The following is a 22,608-nucleotide window of genomic DNA, read 5'->3' on the forward strand; positions in this document are numbered from 1 at the left end:
ACTTAATTGTTACATATTCTTCCTGAAGCCAACTAGCCTCCATCCGCCAGAGTCTTAACCCAGGCCTCGGTCCCAGATTAAGCTCCAACAGCATAGGGGAATGATCAGAGAGAGCTCTGGGCAGGTAAGACATCTTCTGAACTAATGGCATGCCCTCCCCCTCCGTTAGGATAGCGTCTATTCTGGAGAGTGTCTTGTGCGTTTCGGAGTAGCAGGAGTATTCCCTAGTATCAGGATGGTGAAAATGCCAGACATCTCTAAAGCCATGAGCAGACATCCATCCCGCCAATGGGGCAGGAGCACCAACCGTCCCTCCCAACCTGTCCAACACTGGATCAGAGACTGAATTAAAGTCCCCCAATATGAAGATCCTCCCCTCCGCTACCTCATATGTATCCTTCATCATATCATCCAGATGAGTTAGCGCAAAGGGAGGAGGAACATAAAGATTCACAAATGTCAATGTCCTGTTCATCACTTTCAAAACAAGTATAACATATCGCCCTTTAACATCTGTTCTTACTGTTTGAATGGATATGGGCATGGTCTTGGTGACCAAAGTAGAAACTCCCCTCGCATACGAGGAATAGCTGGAATGATAGGCCCCAGCAATGTGAGCCCTTTTTAAAGAGAGAAGCCTGGAGCCCTGCAGATGAGTCTCCTGGAGGAGTATCAAGTGAGGTTTGTATTTTTTTATATACTCAAACACCAAAGAGCGTTTAAACTTAGCATTTAGGCCTCTGACATTCCAGGCCACCACCCTCAAATTTACCTCCATGGCAGATATGAAAAAGCAAAGAAAAGAGTCGAGTGGAGGCGTTCCCTCCACCCCTGGGTATGGTCATCTGTAAAGTCAGGCTTCCAGGCTCCTCCCCCCACACACACGCCACTACATTTTATACCTTGGGCAGTACCTAATGCAGAAACAACAAGTAAAGACAATCCCATCCGTACATTAACATAGAACCCTTGCCCCCAAGAACATCCCAACTTCCCCCACCCCCCTCCCCGCACCCAGCCCCAACATGCCAGGCACTTTATTCCCATAACCTGAATTTAAGTAGGTAACAGAGATGCGACTCAAAAAAAACCTATCACATGAGACCAGTCGCCAAAAGGGCGGCCAGTTCTACCCGTATAGTTCAAGAACCATTCACCTGTTATTGAACAAAAAGGTAAGAACAATAGACAAAGTCCACTAATAGAAAAATATATTGCCTAGAGCATCTTGCAGACTTGGCATATATTGCTGGCAATTGACATAAACAGTCCCAATATCAGCAAAAAAAAAACCTTTCCCTCTTGTGTTCCCTCTTTTCGTACAAAACAATACAAGGAGGTAATGGTAAAAAAGAAAAAAAAAAAAAAACCTTCAGTTCCCCAAATTATGTGTCCCATGGGAGGATCAGCAAACTGGTAGATCTGTGCCAATATAGGTGTATCTTCCATAACTGTGCAATATCAAGCACAACTCTAAATGTCATCCTTGAGAGAATAATGCTGGGGTAAAAAAACTTTTTCCTCCCATTTTTAATGCAAATGCCCTTCCTCTTCCTCCCAGCATGTATGCAAAAAAGGTTTTGTAGGAGAAACCTGAACACCATTTTTAGGTTGGTCTGGAGGAAACGATCAAGAGAAAAAAAACAAAATCTCCCCCCCTTTTCCAAAAAACAAGGTTCTGCTGACATTTCTTCTGTGGGCCCCCCGATCCAGTGGTGTCTCCACAAGACTTACTCATGGTCGGCTGGGAGAAACTCTATTTCTTTGGCGGCCACGTGTATCCAACCACTCTGAGGCCTCAGTAGGATTGTTGAAGAAATATACTTTCCCATTATCCACCACTCTCAATTTGGCAAGGTAGAGCATGCTGTAGATCAAGCTAAGATCCCTCAATCTCTTTTTTACAGGATGAAAGGAGGCCCTCTGCTTCTGTGTAGTTGCAGAAAAATCAGGGTATATTGATATACGGCATCCATCGATCGTTAACTCAGGTCCCGTTTGGGCTCCCCACAGGATATTTTCCCGATCACGGAAGTGCAGTACTTTTGCAATCATCGATCTAGGGGGGGGCTCCCTTTGGAGGTGCTCGTCCTGGAATGCGGTGTGCCCTTTCAATGGCAAACATACTTGTAAAGGTGTTAGAAGGCATATGTTCCAACAACCACTTCTCAAGGAATTCTTCAGGGTGCCTCCCTTCCACCCCTTCCGGGAACCCCACCAGCCTAATATTGTTCCTTCTCATACGATCTTCCATATCAGCCATCTTTAATGTATGTTCAGACAGTGTCTTCTTAGTCACTTGTGCTGCAGTATCTAATGGTCTGAATACATCTTCCAATGTAGTAAGGCGGCGATCCGTGATCTGTGCCTTTTCTCTTAGTTTTTGCATGTCATGCTTCATGAAAGAGAATTTTACCTTCAGCTCCTCAAAGTGGTTTATTAACTTGCTCTGACATCCCTGTATGGCCTCCATGATTTGTGTTAGGGATGGCTCCTCTCCCCCCTCCACCGCTCTGTCAGCACTGGCTCTAGAGTCTCTCAGCCTGTCTAGGGATCTCCCCCTCTTCAGCACATCAGCCCGCTGGGGTTTAGGACTCACCCTGTCTTGCTGTGGAAGCGCCTGCTGTGAAGGATCCTCAGGCCTGTGAAGCGGCGGCCATTCGTCCTCCTCCTCCTGTGTGCCGGCGCCATTTTGAGAGCCCCAGGCATACTTCGCCAGCCGTTCTCCGGTCGATTTTGGCCAGGGGGGCCGTATTTCACCATCCCCGGAGACTCCCGGGGTGTCCCCGAACTCATCCCCCACCTCCTGAGAGAAAAGCGGGTGTCTTTAGCCCAGGATCAATGCAGGTTCTGCTGTCTGCTAACGGAGCTCCGTTCTCAGTCTCCTCACATGCCGCTCGCTGGCTCCGCCCCCCAGGATTGCTGACTTTAGCTAGTTGGTTTTGCTAATCAGTGGAGCAAAGAAACTGGTTCATACCAGAGCTCCAGTCCATACATGTCAGATCAGAACATACAACACACAGTCTAGGTCTAAGCCCGAACACAGCAAAAGTCAAACAAGCTGACAAACTCAAACATAAGCACCACCTAGATAATGGTGATGAAAGCCTTAAAGCCTGAACGTATGCAAAAATGTAAATAACCCAATTTCTCTAAAAATCTGAAGGTTTTTATTGTTCCCTTACAGCTTTCAGATTTGTTAAAGACCCCCCAAACCATATATTTTCTGAAAGCATAGGACCAGTAGAATAAAGAGAAGGTGCTACTGATTTTTAAGGCCCCATGATATTTGCACAAATGTTTATCAAACAATATATTTGTGAAAAATTTTACAAAATCATTTTTAGCAGATTTTACAAAATTCTTGCTAAATTCCTACTAAATATAAAAGCTTAACCCGTATTGTAGTAATAAATAACAAATATTTGTATTTTTAAATTACGCCTTTTTGCAAAATGGTGAAAACTTAACCACTTAAGGACCGAGCCTCTTTCTGAGATTTGGTGCTTACAAGTTAAAAACATTTTTTTGCTAGAAAATTACTTAGAACGCTCAAACATCATATATATTTTTTTTCGAACAGCCTAGAGAATAAAATGGCGATCGTTGCAATACTTTCTGTCACACCGTATTTGCGCAGCGGTCTTACAAGCGCACTTTTTTGGGGAAAAAATACACTTTTTTGAATTAAAAAATAAGTCAACAGTAAAGTTAGCCCATTTTTTTATATTGTGAAAGATAATGTGAGTAAATTGATACCTAACATGTCACGCTACAAAATTGCGCCCACTCGTGCAATGGCGACAAAATTTTACCATTTAATATCTCTATAGGTGACCTTGAAAAAACTCTACAGGTTGCATGTTTTGAGTTACAGAGGAGAGGTCTAGGGCTAGAATTATTGTTCTCGCTCTAACGATTGCGGTGATACCTCACATGTTTGGTTTGAACACCATTTTCATATGCGTGCACTGCTCACATATGCGTTCGATTCTGCACACGAGCTCGGTGGGACGGGGCACGTTTTAAATATTTTTCCCCCTATATATTTTACCTTTTGTATTTTTTATTTTTACATTGTTCTTTAAAAAAAAAAGTGTCAATTTTATTCCTATTACAAGGAATGTAAACATCCCTTGTACTAGAAAAAAAGCATGACAGGACCTCTTAAATATGAGATCTGGGGTCAAAAATAACTCAGATCTTATATTTACACTAAATTGCAATAAAAAAAATATGTCTTTAAGAGCTATGGGCGGAAGTGAGGTTTTGACGTCGCTTCCGCCCTGCAATTTTTTGGAGACGGGCGGGGGCCATCTTTCACTCACTCATCTCCATACCACACAGGAGACAGGACGCGATCGCCTCTGCCGCTACCGACGGCTCCGGTAAGTGGCGGAGGCACCGGATCGAAGCGGAAGGGGGTCCCCCTCTCCCGCCGCCGATAAAAGTGATCTTGTGGTGAATCCACCGCAGAGACCACTTTTATCTAAATGTGGACCGCCCGCTGAAGAAGAATATACTGGGGTTATGGCGGCTAGCTGCTGCTAAAACGACGATATCCCTCTTCAAAGTACCGATGTATAATGACGGTGGGCGGTCCGTAAGTAGTTAAAGTGCGCAGAAATGTAAATAACCACATTTCTCTAAATATCTGAAGATTTTCATTATTCCCTTTAAAGCTTTGAGTTTGTTAAAGAGGAACTGCAGTCTGCTAACATAATTTGTAATAAAAAACATCTTTGCCATTCTGAAGCTTCCCTCCAACACTTTGCATATTATTTTATATATACTGTGATTCTGTACTTGCCAAATATGCTGCAGAAATCTCCCTCCACTAAGTCTGGCTGCACCCATTTTAACTGTGGGCAGCTGAAGCTGCTGCCTGTTCACTTCCTGGATTTACACAGTCACAGAGGCACACCTCCAGCTCTGCAGCCCTGCAGCTCTCATTGGCCCTCTTATGACTCATCCCCCCTCCCTTCCTGGCAAACTCTCTCTCTTACTGGCAGAAAAAAAATGTTTCACTATCCAAAGTTAAAACAACACGGGCAGAAGATTTAATAGATGGAAAGATTAAAAAAATGAATGAAGGTCCGCTTTAAAGACCCCCCAAACCTTATATTTTCTGAAAGCATAGGACCAGTAGAATAAAAAGAAGGTGCTACTGATTTTTAAGGCCCCACAATATTGGCGCAAATGTTTACCAAAGCAATGTTTTTGCTAAAAATACACTAAAATCATTATTAGCAGATACAAACACAGGACATTTTACAAAATTCCTACTAAAAATAAAAACTTAACCTGTATTGAGTTAATAAATAACAAATATTTGTAAATTTTAAATTGTGCCTTTTTGCAAAATAGTGAAAATCGGACGTACGCAAAAAGTTGTTTAAAAACCTGTAGGTTTTCCTTTTCCAAACCATATATTTTCTGAAAGCACATGGCCAGTAAAATAAAAAGAAGGTGCTACTGATTTTTAAGGCACGGCAATATTTGCGCAAATGTTTATCAAAATAATAATTTCGCTAAAAATACACTAAAATCATTAATAGTGGATTCATACATGGCAAAATGTACAAAATTCCTACTAAGTATAAAGGTTAAAACTGTATTGAGTTGATAAATAACAAATCTATGTACATTTTAAATTGCAGCTTTTTGTGAAATGGTGAAAACTGAAGGTACGCAAAACTCTAAATAAAAACAATTTACTCAAAAAATCCGGAGGTTACCATTTTTCACTTACAGCTTTCAGAATTTGAAAAGGCCCCTCAAACCATGCATTTTCTGAAAGCATATGACCTGTAGAATAAAAAAAAAATCATCATATCGCTTTTTTCACTAAAAATACACTAAAATCATTATTAGCGCACATAAACACAACATATTTTACAAAATTCCAGCTGAATTACTACTTAAGCATCGTTCACATGTGGCATACTAAGTGTACACCCATGGAGGGCCATGTTTACCCACACAGGGATGCACAGGTGTTCCATGCATCCCCTTACAAGCAGTCCCATTTATGTCAATTGGGATGCAACCCAGAACACAGACAGTGTGAGCTCAGGGACATGCATGCGGACCTACATGGATGTAAAATTGGGAGCAACGGCTCTGTTCGTGCAGTGGCTACATCCCAAATTACATTAGTGGGACTGTCTACACAGAGATGCATAGGACACCTGTGCATCCCTGTAAAGGTACGCTGTGTATGCCCTGTGTGAACGAGGCCTTAGGTCCCTTTCACACAAGCAGACCGATCGGGTCTGCCTGTCCGTTTTTCAGGTGGGCCCAATCAGACCACCTATTGTTCTCTATGGAGAGACTGATGTAAATGGCGGTGGGAGGGAAAGGAGGGGTTCCGCTCTGGGCAGTGATGGATCGGGGATACGGGGGCAGTACGGGGGGTGGTCTGACTGGCAGGGGGCACATCTGGATCCCGTCCAAGCCCCATGCAGCGCCTGAGCAGCAGAGGAGGGATGTGGGCTTATGATGGTAGCTGCAGGAAATCCAGTTTGCGGGGGTCGGATCGGGTGTGGAGGGAGGGGCGGTAATCAGTGCTGGGGAGGAAGGAGGGGGAAAGGGGATAGGAGAGGAGAGTGGGGGGAGCAGTTTTAGGTGAAAGTTAGCGGCAGGAGTTGGAGTGGCTGGGGACAGAACAATTCTGATAAAAGTTTATGGTCATTAAAGTTACCATGAGCTTATAAGAGAGTTAGAACTGAGGGCCGTACAGACCTGGTCACTTCTGTAGGTCCGTACGGCGTATGGACCTGGCAGTGAAAGGGTTAAGAGCTGTAGTGTACATGAAGCTTTAATCTCCATGCTTAATATAATTGAGGGACGTGCACCTGGGTAAATAAATGTTATTGAAGGATCTGGATGCCTGGTAGTGATGAGCCAAATGTAACTGGGTTTGGATCAAGGCAAGTTTGTCGAACATTACTAAAGTTCAGAGCCAAATCTGAACCCCACTGAAGACAATAGGATTTAAATGTTAAAAAACAGTAAAAAAAACAATTCTCTTAATCGTATAATACAGGACACTGGCTGGATATTCATAGATCCTGGATTATAGGCTGCTACTTTTAGGTGATTGGACACTAGCAAAGCTTTTGGATGCTTCCCCCTCCTTGGGTGTACCCCTATAACCCAACCCCACTTCATGAGAACTCTTCTAGTGTCCTGTAAGTGATGGACCTCTTTTCCCTTATGAAGAAGTTTCCATGCTGTCTGTCAAGGCAGATAAAAAAAGAAACAAACAAATGCAGCTGAGTAATCACTTATACATAATTAAATGCAATTATTCTTGTTGTTTTTTGTATGGAAAAGTATTAATAAAGAATGAAGTGATTTAAAAAAAAATTTATTTTTAAACAGAAGCAGTGAAAGTACATATATTTGACCTGGTATGAACATTTTGCAGTCCCTGTACAGCAGGGCTGGAGTGTGAAAGGAAGTAGAAGCACATTGAACCAATCAGGTCATAAGCTGACAGGAGGAAAGAGCAGAGTGACAAAGTGATTAGCTCCTCACTGTGCTGCCTTATTCTTTCACTGTCCAGTCACAGGCTTGGGGTGAGTCCAGCCCAACCTGGGTTCAGAGGAATTGGGTTGAATGATGATGGTTATCAGACTGGGGACATCTAGTGAGTTGTGTATTGCAGCAAAAGCTGTTTTTCTCATGTTATCTTTTATTGGGCTATTTATTTTTTATCTTATTTTTGGTTGGAGCTCTGCTTTAAAGTTTGTAAGCTTTCCCTCCCTCTTACACAAAAGTAAAAAATAAAAAAGTATTATTTTTATCGTTCTCTTGATTTTTGTGCTGCAAAGCAGCACTTTCTGCTTCTAGCCTAGGCTGGGATGCGCTGCCCCCTGGGATTGTTAGGTCACACCTATCCCAGGAAGCAGTGTGTTATGAAAGGCGCACGCACAGCAAGATGCAGTGCATGCACAGAACAGATGCACGCTTACAATGTATTTGCACAAATACCGCAGACTAATGTACAGTGCCTTGAAAAAGTGTTCATGCTCCTTGAACTTGTCCACATTTTGTCATGTTACAACCAAAAATGTAAATGTATTTTATTGGTATTTATGTATCTTATTGGTATTTTATGTGATAGACAAACACAAAGTGGCACATAATTGTGAAGTGGAAGGAAAAATGGTAAATGGTTGTCAACATTTTTTACAAATAAATATCTGAAAAAGTGTGGCATGCATTTGTATTCTGCCCCCTTTACTCTACCCCCTAACTAAAATCTAGTGGAACCAATTGCCTTCAGAAGTCACCTAATTAGTAAATAAAGTCCACCTATGTGTAATTTAATCTCCGTATAAATACAGCTGTTCTGTAAAGCCCTTAGAGGTTTGTTAGAGAACCTTAGTGAACAAACAGCATCATGAAGACCAAGAAACATACAAGACAGGTCAGGGATTAAGTTGTGGAGAAGTTAAAAGCTGGGTTAAGTTATAGAAAAATATCTCAAGATTTGAACATTTCACTATGCACTGTTCATTCCATCATCCGAAAATGGAAAGCGTATGGCACAACTGCAAACCTACCAAGACATAGCCGTCCAGCTGAACGGACAGGCCAGGCAAGGGGAGCATTAATCAGAGAAGCAGCCAATAAGCCCATGGTAATTCTGGAGGAGCTACAGAGATCCACAGCTCAGGTTGGAGAATCTTAATGTACACAGGACAACTATTAGTTGTGCATTCCACAAATCTGGCCTTTATGGAAGAGTGGCAAGAAGGCCATTGTTTAAAGAAAGCCATAAGTAGTCCTGTTTGCAGTTTGTGAGAAGCCATGTGAGGGACACAGCAAACATGTGGAAGAAAGTGCTCTGGTCAGATGAGACCAAAATTGAACTTTTTGGCCTAAAAGCAAAATGCTATGTGTGTCGGAAAACTAACACTGCATCACACCCTGAACACATTATTCCCACTGTGAAACATGGTGGTGGCAGCATCATGTTGTGGGGATGTTGTCACAGATCAGCTGCGGAGCTGATCTGTGTCTCACCTTTACTGCTGTAGGCTGGCTGGCACCTGTTGTTCCACTAGCTTGTGTTCAGCTCTGCTGCATTCTGCAGCTATGGGTGTTGCCGCCTTCACCTGTTGCTTAATATATGATTCCTTCTTGCTACTTCCTGTCCAGCCTCTCATGTGCTTCTCTATTTAAATCCCTTTCAGACCAGTTCTGGTTGCTTGAGCAACATTTGTTTCTGAGCTCCCTTCGTGTAACTTGCCTTAACCTGACCTCTTGTGAACTGATCTCTTGTGTACTGACTCGGCTTGTTCTGATTACGTTGTCTACAGCCCACCCTGACCTTGGCTCGCTGTCTGGCTCTCCTTTGCTTCATCCATCCATCCTTGTCTGACAGTGTCTTCTGGTACTTCCCTAGTGAGCAGGGTGAACCCGGGGGTCATGACCTGGGGTCAGCACGCAGCTAAGCCCAAACCCTCGTGAGGGGATCCCTGGCAGAATACCGGCTGAACCCTTAGACTCCACGCCCTGGGGGATCCCGTGTCACCTGCTCGCCTGTGGGCTTACTGTAAGTAGTACCGTGACAGTTTGCTCAAGCCATGAGCGCCTCTGAGACTCAGCCACTGACCGAGGATCAAATGCAGCATCTACTTCAGAGACTTAACTCCCAGCAAGCAAATCAAGAGCAAATATTGCTGGTCTTTCAGGATCTTACCTCCCATTTGGATCGTCTGCAACTTCAGCTCCTACCGTTCCTGCTTCAGCTGCTCCCGTGTTACCTGCTACACCTGGCAATCCCTGCCTGCATCTGCCACCGCCACCTCGTTTTTCTGGCAACCCTAAGGCTTGTCTGGGCTTCATTAATCAGTGTTCCATCCACTTTGAACTTTCCAGCCATCATTTTCCAACTGATCGCACCAAAGTCGCATATATCATCTCTCTCCTCTCCGGTGATGCTCTAGTTTGGGCCTCCCCACTCTCGGAATCACAGGATTCGATCACCTCCGACCTCCAGCTCTTTTTGGATGCATTCCGGAAAACTTTTGATGAGCCCGGCAGAGTGTCTTCGGCTGCTGGGGCCCTCCTTCATCTTCATCAACAAGGAATGACAGTCGGCCTATATGCAGTTATATTACGTACGCTGGCCGCTGAATTTAAATGGAATAATGAGGCCCTTAGGTCATCCCCCTGCTGACCGTCCAGCTCAGGTAGTCCAAAGACCTGTGGAACCCTCTCTGTCTTCAACCTCTCACACGTTGGAAGAACCTGTGCAGCTTGGGTGAACTTGCCTCACTCCCGAGGAACGTGCACAATGCATGGGATTGGGCTTGTGCCTTTATTGTGGCGATAAAAGACATCTTTTGAACTCCTGTCCAGTCCATCAGAGAAAATCCAGGGTCTAGGTCACTCGGAGTGAGGTGATCTAGACCAATCCTTTCATTTTGTCCGCTTCCCTCGTTTTACCCTTCCCGTGGCTATCCACTGGGCTCAAAATGCCTATCAACTCTCTGCAGGACTCTGGTGCTGCCGGGAATTTCATTGAACAATCTTTAGCTTCTGAGTTGGGCATTGCCTTTGTTGCCTTGCCCCTCCTATTGTCTTACGCATTGGGGTTTTTGCATGCTGAGGAGATATCTTTCCTAATCCTGCCTAAATCCTCCAGTCCCATCATCCTGGGTCTTCCATGGTTGCAGAAACACTCCCCGCATCTTAACTGGAATTCTGGACACGTATTGGCTTGGGGTCCTCCGTGTCAGCAACCATGTATTTCCAAGGTGCTACCGCCTCCTTCCATTCATCTGGCTGAGACCTCCACAACTCCCATGTTGCCTTCCTAATATCAGTCTTTCTGAGATGTTTTCTGCAAAAAGTCCGCTGATTGCCTTCCTCCTCACAGAGACTATGACTGCTCGATTGAGCTGTTACCTGGGACCTCTCCTCCCTGAGGCCAAGTCTACCCTCTATCTATCCCCAAGACACAAGCCACTACAGTAAGCCATGTCTGAATACATTCAGGAAAACCTGCAAAAGGGTTTCATCAGGAAATCAAACTCACCTGCCGGAGCCGGGTTCTTCTTTGTAGCGAAAAAAAGATGGTTCACTTCATCCATGCATCGACTGTACAGGCCTTAACGTCATCACTGTCAAGAACCGATACCCTCTTCCTTTAATTTCGGAACTCTTTGACAGACTGCGAGGTTCTCATGTTTTTACCAAACTGGATCTTAGAGGGGCCTACAATTTAATAAGAATCCGGGAAGGAGACGAATGGATGACCGCCTTTAACACCAGGGGCGGACATTATGAATATCTTGTGATGCCCTTTGGCTTATGCAATGCCCCAGCGGTCTTCCAAAATTTGGTCAATGAGATTTTCCGCAACCTTCTGTATGTCTGTGTTATTGTATATCTGAATGATAGTCTTATTTTCTCACAAGACTTACTTACTCATCTTCTTCATGTGAAAGCTGTGCTACAACGTCTACGGGACAATTGTCTATATGCAAAATTGGAGAAATGTCTATTTGAACGAACACAAGTTTAATTTATGGGCTACATAATCTCGTCACTGGGCCTCCTCATGGACCCAGCCAAACTTCAGGCCATCTTTGAGTGGCCCCAGCCCTCTGTTCTTAAAGCCACCCAACGCTTTTTGGGCTTCACCAATTACTATCACAAATTCATTCGTAACTACTCCACCTTGGTGGCCCCTATTACATCTCTCAAGGGTGTCAATGCATGGCTCTGGTCCCCTGAAGCTATTGATGCTTTCCTCAAACTCAAGGCAGACTTTCTCTCCGCCCCAATTCTCCTACGTCCGGACATTACAAAACCCTTTTCTTTGGAGGTTGATGCCTCTTCAGTAGGAGTCGGTGCCATCCTACTCAAAGCTCAGAAGGGCAGGTCTCAGCCTTGCGGATTGTTTTCCAAGAAGTTTTCTGATGCAGAGAAGAACTATACCATTGGGGACCATGAGCTACTCGTTATTAAACTAGCTCTTCAATAATGGCAACATCTTCTAGAGGATTCTCCCCATTGTATTACCATCTATACTGATCATAAAAATCTGCAGTATTTACAATCTGCGAAATGCTTGAACCCTCTTTTTCGCCCGCTTCAACTTTAACATTACCTTTCGTCTAGGTGCCAAAAACCTTCAAGCCGATGCCTTGTCCAGGTCGTTTGATGTCAACGATTCTGAGAATCACCTAGATCCTGGTCCCATCATCCCTCCACATCGTACTTCTGCCACTACTCAGCTCCGGTCTACGCAGCCTCCTCCAGGTAAAACTTTTGTAATTCCCACACTTCGTCCCAAACTCCTTGCTTGGACACATGCCTCCAAGTTCTTTGGACATCCTGGCATATCTCGTACTTGTGACCTTCTTCAGCGTCATTACTGGTGGCCTTCTCTTTGTAAGGATGTCAAGGAATTCAAGCTTGTACGGTTTGTGTACTATCCAAATCTTCCACGTCAACCCCTGCTGGGTTGCATTTGCCCTTACCAGTTCCTGATATACCTTGGCGTTGTATTTCCATGGATTTTATCTCTGATCTGCCCCCTCAACAGGTTCTACAGTCATCTGGGTAATGGTGGATCGGTTCTCCAAAATGTGTCACTTGATTCCTCTCCCAGGCCTACCTTCTGCTCCCAGTCTTGCCACAACTTTCATTAAGGAAATCTTTCGTCTTCATGGGATGCTTTCACATATCATCTCTGACAGAGGAGTTCAATTTACTGCTCGGTTATGGAGAGCCTTGGCCAGTTCCTTTGGGATTAAATTGGATTTTTCATCTCCCTTTCATCCCCAGTCCAATGGGCAAAGGGAACATATCTGTCAAGTTCTCACGTACCTGACTGATGAGCCCGATAGTGCAGAGGAAGGCCTCCCTTACGTATCTGACTCGCGGCCCCTGGTAGAGCAGACAGGTGGCGCGGGAGTGCAGAATGGTATGAGTGCCTGGCAGGATCAACAGCAGATGGGTCAGATGGCCGGCACAGCAGACAGGACCAGCAGGCTGGATGGATCAGCAGACAGGTGAGCAGACTGGATGGATCAGCAGACAGGTGAGCAGACTGGATGGATCAGCAGACAGGTAAGCAGACTGGATGGATCAGCAGGCAGGTAAGCAGACTGGATGGATCAGCAGGCAGGTAAGCAGACTGGATGGATCAGCAGGCAGGTGAGCAGACTGGATGGATCAGCAGGCAGGTGAGCAGACTGGATGGATCAGCAGACAGGTAAGCAGACTGGGACTGAAGCTGGATGGCTGCAGTAGGTAAGTATAGCAGACTGGAGGAGAGTCTTGGAAACGTCAGGCAGGCCGGGTCGATAATCAGGCTGGCAACAAAGGTACAAGAGGAGCAGGCAGAAGGAATCGTCAAACAAGCCAAGGGTCAGGTGCAGGCTGATAACAGGAACAGTCTCAAAACAAGCCGGGTCAAACAGGAGCAGATATCAGATCTTCAGGAAACACATACACAGAGCTGCAGATCAAACAGCAAGGACACAGAGCTGCTGAGGTGTTTAAATAAGGCAGCCTGTTGCCAATCACTGAAATCAGCCTGGACTAAGTTAACCCTTAGGTGGCAGATCCATGACATTGCCCCCTCCTAAAGGGCAGCCTCCGGATGCCCAATTGGGCCAACTTCACATCATGGGATCTCTTGAAGGATTGCATTAGTTCTTTAGCATGAATATTGCTTTCAGGCTTCCAAGAGTTATTTTCTGGCCCATACCCCTTCCATTTAATTAGATACTGAACCTGATTGTACCTCCTTCTACAATCCAAGATTGCCTCCACCTCAAATTCCTCCTCTCCATTGACTATTACAGGCTCTGTTGGACCAGTACTTTGTTCAGGGAAGGGATTCGGAACAGCAGGTTTCAAAAGAGTCACATGGAAGACGGGGTGAACTTTAAGTGAATCGGGTAATTCCAGCTCATAAGCTACGTCATTGATCTTTCTCTTTACAGGGAAGGGACCCATTAACTTAGGGCCCAATTTTCTTGAGGGGCAAGCCATTTTCAAGTTCACTGTAGACAACCATACCTGGTTGCCGGGTTCCAGAATTAGTTCACCTTGTTTTTTCCTGTCAAATATCTTTTTATTGTACTCTTGTGTTTTGGTCATGGTCTCTTGTAAAAGTTTGTTGTTTTTAGAGAAGAAATCTATCGTTTCAGAGACTGCAGGGATTGAGCATTCAGGTATGGTACTAGGCAGGAAGGACGGGTGATAGCCGTAATTAGCAAAAAATGGAGTTTGTTTGATGGTAGAATGGGAAGAGTTATTATAAGCGAACTCGGCAATGGGGAGTAAAGTGACCCAGTCATCTTGTGAGAACGAAGAAAAGCAACGGAGGTACTGCTCCAGGGTCTGATTGGTTCTTTCCGTTTCCCGTTCGTCTGAGGGTGGTATGCGGAGGAGAAGGCCAATTCAATCTCAAGGGACCCACACAGAGCTTTCCAAAACTTGGAGGTGAACTGGACACCCCGGTCAGACACAATGTTGGCTGGGACTCCATGGAGCCTTACAGTTTCTTTGATGAATATTTTTGCAGTTTCCACAGCCGAGGGTGTTCCTTTCATGGGCAAAAAATGGGCCATTTTGGACAGCCTGTCCTCCACCACGAAGATGGTAGAAAAGCCCTCTGCCGGAGGGAGTTCCACAATGAAGTCCATTGAGATCATTTTCCAGGGTCTCTCTGGAACGGGCAATGGCTTCAGTAAACCCCAGGCTTTTACCTTGCTGTTCTTGCTTTGTGAGCAAGTAGTACAAGACTCCACATAACTCTTACAGTCATCTACCACCTGAGGCCACCAGAACGTGCATTGTACCAGTTCGGCCGTCTTCAGGGCAGCTTGTGGTCATGACAGAGCTCCAATACTGCCACCCTTAAGTCCTTAGGTACAACAATTTTACCTTCATGCCACAGTAGGCCATCCTGTGCCTGTAAGCTGGTTTCAGAAGACGAAGCAACCTCAGCAGAAGCCTGTTTGATTCGGGATAGCAGATTCTCCTGTAGTATGAGAAAGTTTCCTGAGGGAAGGATGGTGTCTGGAAGTGTGGACCTCTCAGAGTCGTTGAACATACGTGAGAGTGCATCTGGTTTTGTATTCTTCGACCCTGGCCTGTACGTTATATGGAATGAGAATCTAGAGAATAAAAGTGCCCACCTTGCCTGCCGTGGTTTTAATCTCTTTGCTGTTCTCAGATGTTCTAAATTCTTCTGGCCTGTATAGACCAGAATGGGATGCGCTGCACCTTCAAGTAAGTAACCCCATTCTTCTAATGCGGCCTTGATGGCCAAAAGCTCAAGGTCTCCCACATCATAATTTCTTTCGGCTGTAGATAATTTGCGGGAAAAGAAAGCAACTGGGTAAAGTAGGGCTTTAGCTCCTTGCCGTTGAGACAGCACAGCCCCTACTGCAACTTCCGAGGTGTCAACTTCAAGAACAAACGGTAAGGCAGGGTCAGGGTGCTTCAAGATGGAGGCTGAAGTGAACAGTTTTTTGAGGACTTCAAATGCCGATTGCGCTTTGGGAGACCAGAGGAATCAGGTTCCTTGTTTAGTTAGTTCGGTAATGGGGGCAATAATAGCAGAGAACCCCCTAATAAACTTCCGGTAGAAGTTGGCAAACCCAATGAAGCACTGAATCCCCTTCTTGCCCACAGGAGCTGGCCAATCTAAGATGGCGGTGACTTTCTGGGGGTCCATCTTGATGCCTTCAACAGAGATTATCAGGCCTAAGAACTGGATACACTGAAGTTCAAATTCACACTTCTCTGGTTTGGCGTAGAGGCCATGCTGCCGGAGTCGGGTTAGCACGTTTCGGACATGCCTACAGTGGTCATCTACTGTGGAGGAGAAAATCAGGATGTCATCCAGGTACACAATGACGTACAAGTCCAGATAGTCACGAAAAATGTAATTGACAAAGTGATGAAAGGTGGCTGGCGCGTTGCATAACCCAAAAGGCATGACTAGGTATTCGAAGTGCCCGAATCGGGTACGAAAAGCCGCCTTCCACTCATCTCTTTCTCGAATACGGACTAGGTTGTATGCTCCCCGGAGATCCAGTTTAGTGAAGATGACTGCGGTTCCCAGTCTCTGAAACAGTTCGGGCACAAGAGGCAGTGGGTAACAGTTTTCGATAGTCTACGCAGGGGCGTAGTGAATGGTCCTTCTTTTCAACAAAGAAGATGCCTGCGCCAGCTGGAGATGTAGATGGGCAAATAAATCCTTTCTTAAGGTTGTCATCAATATAGTCCTTCAGCGTGCCCAACTCAAGCTCGGTTAAAGGGAAAATCCTTCCAAAGGGGACCTCAGCCCCTGGTAGCAGTTCAATAGGGCAGTCGTAGAATCTATGGGGAGGAAGGGTCTCTGTACCCTTCTTACTGAACACGTCCAGAAAATCGTGGTATGCCACTGGGATTGATTAGCATAATTCAGGATCTGTGTCAAGATAGAGTAAGTGTGATGGGTTGACTGAGGCCTCTTGCAGGCAATGTTGCTGGCAATAACTTGAAGGAAATTTGATTTCTCCAGTGGCCCAGTTGATGTGGGGATTATGGGCCTGCAGCCAGGGCATACCTAAGATGATGGGGAACAGAGGTGATGAAATGGCATCCAGGCGTAAAAACTCTTGGTGATGGGAAGCAATGATAGCCAGCAAAGGGACAGTCTCCTGTGTGACCGGACCAGATTTAATGACAGAGCCATCAGCAAGATGTACGGCTAGTCTCCGTGTCTTTGGTTGAAGTGGAATGAGGTGTTTGGCTGCAAACGTCAAGTCTATGAAACAGCTGCAGGCTCCGGAATCAATTATGACAGATACCTGGATACTCTTTCCTGGGAGCTGTAACATGATGGGGAGAGCAAAGTGAGAGGCTTGGTTAGGTAAGACAGAAACATGCATTGAAGAGATTGAAAGGCACTTACGCATCTTTGCAGGACAAGACCTCACATAATGCCCGGATCCCCCACAGTACATACAGAGGTTATTGATTCGCCTGCGCTGTCGTTCCTCCGTGGTGAGAGAGGGCTGAAGCAAACCCAACTGCATGGGCTCGGAGGAATCCGGAGCCGGAGCAACTGGAGCGGAAAGAGTCTGGCTGGAGAAACTGGGAACTTTAGGTAGCATCCAAGTTGGCCGATACTGACCTATGAATCTTTCGGAGCAACGTTCCCTTAGACGTCGGTCAATCTGAATTGACAAAATAATAAGTTCGTCCAGAGATTGGGGTATTCCTACTTGTGCCAGTTCATCCTTTAGAGGATCAGATAGTCCCATCCGAAATTGGTAACGAAGGGCCGCATCGTTCCAATTGGTATCAGAACTCCAACACCTGAACCCGGCAACGTACTCCTCTGCCGCTCTGCGGCCTTGCTGAAGTGCATGTAATGTGGCCTCAGCAGTGGCAGTCTGCTGGGGGTCCTCATAAAGTTGTGACATAGCGACAAAGAATGTGGTGAGGTTGTTTAACAATTCGGCCTTTTGTTCCAGAAGGCGATGTGCCCAGACTTGGGGGTCACCGGTCAACAGGGAGATAACGAAACCCACTTTAGTTGCTTCCAGAGAAAAGGTGCGGGGTTGTAGGGCAAAATAGAGTTCACAAGCATTACGAAAGGCTCTGTATTTGCTACGTTCAGCCGCAAATCTTTCGGGCGTGGGTACCCTTGGTTCTGGTGGTAACATCACTACTGAAGGTGTGGATGAGATACCAGCTGAGGTAGCGCTTTGAGGGTTGGCGGGAGATGACAGAATTTGAACTCGTTCTTCCAGCCGAGTATATCCCTCTTGTAGATCTTTAACAGCTTGTGTCAAACCCGCCAGGTGTCGGCACAGTTCTTCCATGGGGGAGGTTCCTCGCTCGGGCTCAGACATGGCTGTTTGATACTGTCAAGTTCTCACGTACCTGACTGATGAGCCCGATAGTGCAGAGGAAGGCCTCCCTAACTTATCTGACTCGCGGCCCCTGGTAGAGCAGACAGGTGGCGCGGGAGTGCAGAATGGTATGAGTGCCTGGCAGGATCAACAGCAGATGGGTCAGATGGCCGGCACAGCAGACAGGACCAGCAGGCTGGATGGATCAGCAGACAGGTGAGCAAACTGGATGGATCAGCAGACAGGTAAGCAGACTGGATGGATCAGCAGGCAGGTGAGCAGACTGGATGGATCAGCAGGCAGGTGAGCAGACTGGATGGATCAGCAGGCAGGTGAGCAGACTGGATGGATCAGCAGACAGGTAAGCAGACTGGGACTGAAGCTGGGTGGCTGCAGTAGGTAAGTATAGCAGACTGGAGGAGAGTCTTGGCTGACAACAAAGGTACAAGAGGAGCAGGCAGAAAGAATCGTCAAACAAGCCAAGGGTCAGGTGCAGGCGGATAACAGGAACAGTCTCAAAACAAGCCGGGTCAAACAGGAGCACATATCAGATCTTCAGGAAACACATACACAGAGCTGCAGATCAAACAGCAAGGACACAGAGCTGCTGAGGTGTTTAAATAAGGCAGCCTGTTGCCAATCACTGAAATCAGCCTGGACTAAGTTAACCCTTAGGTGGCAGATCCATGACAATGTCAATCAAAATGTAGAACGTTTTCTCTGTGCTTTCATCTCAGCCCACCAAGATGACTGGGTGGACCTTTTTGCCCTGGGCAGAGTTTGCCTTAAACCATCACTCCAATGCCAGTTCTGGAAAATCTCCCTTCTTCACTGTTTATGGGCAGCATCCATCTGTTCTCTTTCCTGTTCCCATTTCTCCTCTTGTACCAGCAGCAGCTGAAACTCAAAGGTCCTTCAACTCAATCTGGAAAGAAGTCTCTGAGAATCTTCATCTAGCTGCTTCCAGGCATAAAACGGCAGCAGATCGTCATTGCCATCCGGTTCCTAAGTTCCTGCCTGGCGATAGAGTTTGGCTCTCTACCAAGCACATCTGAATGCCCTCAATGAAATTTGCCCCTCGCCTCATTGGTCCATTTCCTGTTCTCCGTCAGGTCAAAATCCAGTTGCTTTCAAGCTCCGTCTGCCCTTTCATCTCAGGGTACCCAACGCCTTCCATGTCTCCCTGCTCAAGCCACTGGTCTTCAATCACTTCTCTCGCCCCTTTCTCACCCCGCTCCTGTGGCTGATACCATGGATCAGTATGAGATTAAAGAAATATTGGACTCCAAGTACTTCTGAGGGAGGCTACTCTATCTGATTGGAAGGGCTATTGTCCGCAGGAGAGGTCATGGGTTCCTGCCACCGATGTCTCAGCCCCACGTTTGGTGACCAGATTCCATCAGAAATTTCCCTCCAAGCCAGCCACCAGACATGTAGGGGGACCTCGTAAAGGGGGGGTACTTTCACAGATCAACTGCGGAGCTGATCTGTGTCTCACCTTTACTGCTGTAGGCTGGCTGGCACCTGTTGTTCCACTAGCTTGTGTTCAGCTCTGCTGCACTCTGCAGCTGTGGGTGTTGCCAGATTCACCTGTTGCTTAATATATGATTCCTTCCTGCTACTTCCTGTCCAGCCCCTCATGTGCTTCTCTATTTAAATCCTTCTCAGACCAGTTCTAGTTGCTTGATCAACATCTGTTTCTGAGCTCCCTTCGTGTAACCTGCCTTAACCTGACCTCTCGTGGACTGATCTCTTGTGTACCGACTCAGTTTGTTCTGATTACGTTGTCTGCAGCCCCGCCCTGACCTCGGCTCGCTATCTGGCTCTCCTCTGCTTCATCCATTCATCCTTGTCTGACATTGTCTTCTGGTACTTCCCTAGCGAGCAGGGTGAACCCGGGGGTCGTGACCTGGAGTCAGCACGCAGCTAAGCCCAAACCCTCGTAAGGGGGTCCCTGGCAGAATACCGGCTGGCCCTTAGACTCCACGCCCTGGGGGATCCCGTGTCACTTGCTCGCCTGTGGGCTCACTGTAAGTAGTACCGTGACAGATGCTTTTCTTTAGCAGGGACAGTGAAGCTGGTCAGAGTTGATGGGAAGATGGATGGAGCCAAATACAGGGCAATCTTAGAACAAAACCTGTTAGATTCTGCAGAAGGCTTGAGACTGTGGAGGAGGTTCACCTTCCAGCAGTACAGCGACCCTGAACTTACAGCCAGAGCTACAATGGAATGGTTTGGATCAAAGCATATTCATGTGTTAGAATGACCTAGTCAAAGTCCAGACCTAAGTCCAATTGAGAATCTGTGGCAAGACTTGAAAATTGCTGTTCACAGACACTCTCCATCCAATCTGACAGAGCTTGAGCTATTTTGCAAACAAGATTGGACAAAAAATTCAACCCCCACTAGAAGTGCAAAGCTGGTAGAGACATCCCCAAAAAAAATTGCAGCGAAAGGTGGTTCTACAAAGTATTGACTCACTCACATATTTATTTGTGAAACAATTTGGAAAACCATTTGTCATTTTCCTTCTACTTCACAAATATGTGTCACTTTGTGTTGGTCTATCACATACAATCCGAATAAAATACATTGACGTTTTTGGTTGTAACATGACAAAATGTGGAGAATTTCAAGGGGTATGAATACTTTTTCAAGGCACTGTTGTGTTTTTTTTTTTTAATATTTATTTATTGATTTTCTGTAAAAAATTAGTATACGGGTACATCTTGTGAATACATCGCATTGCATATTACTAGTTAGCCCCGTTTGGCTACTGTTTAACTAAGTATTGTGAACCCCGGTTCCTCAACGGAGGAAAACTTGAACAAAAAGGTATATCAGGGTAATATATGTAGACCACATAGGGCCCAACTACAGTAAGTCATAGAGCAATAAGCAGTAGAGATACGTTCATTTTGCAATACATCTATACACACACACACACCCATTCACAGCAAGTGAAACAGCCATTCGAACCTCACCGCCCTCATCCCCTCCGACCAGGTTGTAGGAGCACAAAGCCAACAATAGGGCTCTCAACAACCTACAGACATTGCAATCCCACCAGGGGACAGAAGCCCACTATTGTTGAGAGAGCGGAGTGTTGTTCCAGAAGGAATCAGCAATATCAAGCCAAGGTTGCCAAATCTTAGTAAACTTTTTAGGACAGGCCCTTCCATTATAAATGAGTATAAAGATGGGTATAACCTCATTTACCATACGATACAACATTTGAATATCCGGAGTAGAGGCATTCTTCCATTGCAACAGAATTAATTTCCTAGCATAAAGCAATGCTATGCGGACAAGAGTTTGAGTATGGGTCCTGTGTAGGAAATCGTTTAGCACTCCCAACAGTCCGACTTCTGGAGTGCGAGGTACAGGTAGATGTAAGGTGTCCTCAAAAAAAGAGAATAAGTCCTTCCAGAATGCTGACAAAGCTGGACAAGACTAAAACATATGCATGTATCCGGCATCAGTGGAGCCACACCTGGAACAGGAAGAAGCGGAAGCATAACCCATGCAAGCCATCCTGGCAGGAGTATAGTGCAACTGATGTATAAATTTAAACTTACATATTGGTCATTAGACCCAATAAGATCCAGAAAGCAGACCTCTGAGGCCTCCTCCCACCCCACCTCGGACAGCCCAGGAATTTCCACTTCCCATTTCCGCTGAGCAATCTGGAAGGGTTTAACCCCATCAGACTGCAGGCGTGAATAAATAGTCGTAACCAGCTTTTCAATATCTGGGTACGACAGTAGCACCTCCAGAGGTATTTCAGAGAGCTCCTGGGTCAGACCTGTAAATTGTGCCCGGATGACATGATGTAATAAAAGATATTTGAAAAAGAATTTATTCCTCACTCCACACCGTGCCTTCAAGTCCTCGAAGGAAATGAATGCATCGTTAACAAAAATTTGGGAGGCATGGGTGACACCAAGTCCTGTCCACCACAAGGAAACTGGGTGACCCAGGAGCTCTAAAAAGTTAGGATTTTGCCATAGGGGGGCTTTGGGAGACAACCCACCCGAATTTGTGATCACCTTATTAACCTCATGCCAGGCTGACCAGCTAACTGCTATCAGAAAGCCAAGAAAGCAGCGTTTGGGTATAGACATGTGTAGTGTGTCAACAAGTGAGGCCCTAGAGCCAACCAGTGCAGTCAATAGAGTGGTGCAACAGGACGAGGAGGCCTCCAGAAACCAGTCATAGGGCACTGTTGTGTTTAGCTCAGTCCCAAATACTTGGCAGAGACCAGCAGCATATCTACGCATGCGGTGCTGGAAGGGAGGAGATTTATTTAGCGGATATGTTTCCCTTTAACTAGTTCTTATTGCTTGGAATTCCTCAATCAATTCTTCAGTCAGCTTCATAATTACATTTTACTACAACAATAGAAGCAGTGCATCCAGATCAGTGCAACCTCAATAATACTTTGGGAACTGTATCTGGACCCAAAACTATGACAGGGGCCTGTAATGTTGCTTCAGCACTGGATCCATGCAGCTGCCATATCAAAAGTTAGGTTCTATGTCACATTCAGCAGACAGTACTTCCTCCATATGTAACACATTCAAGTGAATAGGGCTGTAATCTTTAGCTAAACATTTCCCTTACAGTTGCAGTGAGTGTGGTCATTCTGTGGATAATAATAGCAATATTGCCTCCTGAATGCTTGGCAGTCACTGCTCTACCTTCCTCTAAATAGTGA

At 45.7% G+C, this 22,608-nt stretch overlaps 1 protein-coding gene across 6 annotated transcripts in view; it reads left to right on the top strand.

Moving 5' to 3' along the window:
- The window catches only part of TBCE (tubulin folding cofactor E), a 689,063-nt gene that overhangs the window by 368,316 nt on the left and 298,139 nt on the right, over positions 1–22,608 (top strand). The gene's annotated exons all lie outside the window — the stretch shown is intronic.

Source organism: Aquarana catesbeiana, linkage group LG04, assembly GCF_042186555.1.
Source record: "Aquarana catesbeiana isolate 2022-GZ linkage group LG04, ASM4218655v1, whole genome shotgun sequence".
NCBI lineage: Eukaryota > Metazoa > Chordata > Amphibia > Anura > Ranidae > Aquarana > Aquarana catesbeiana.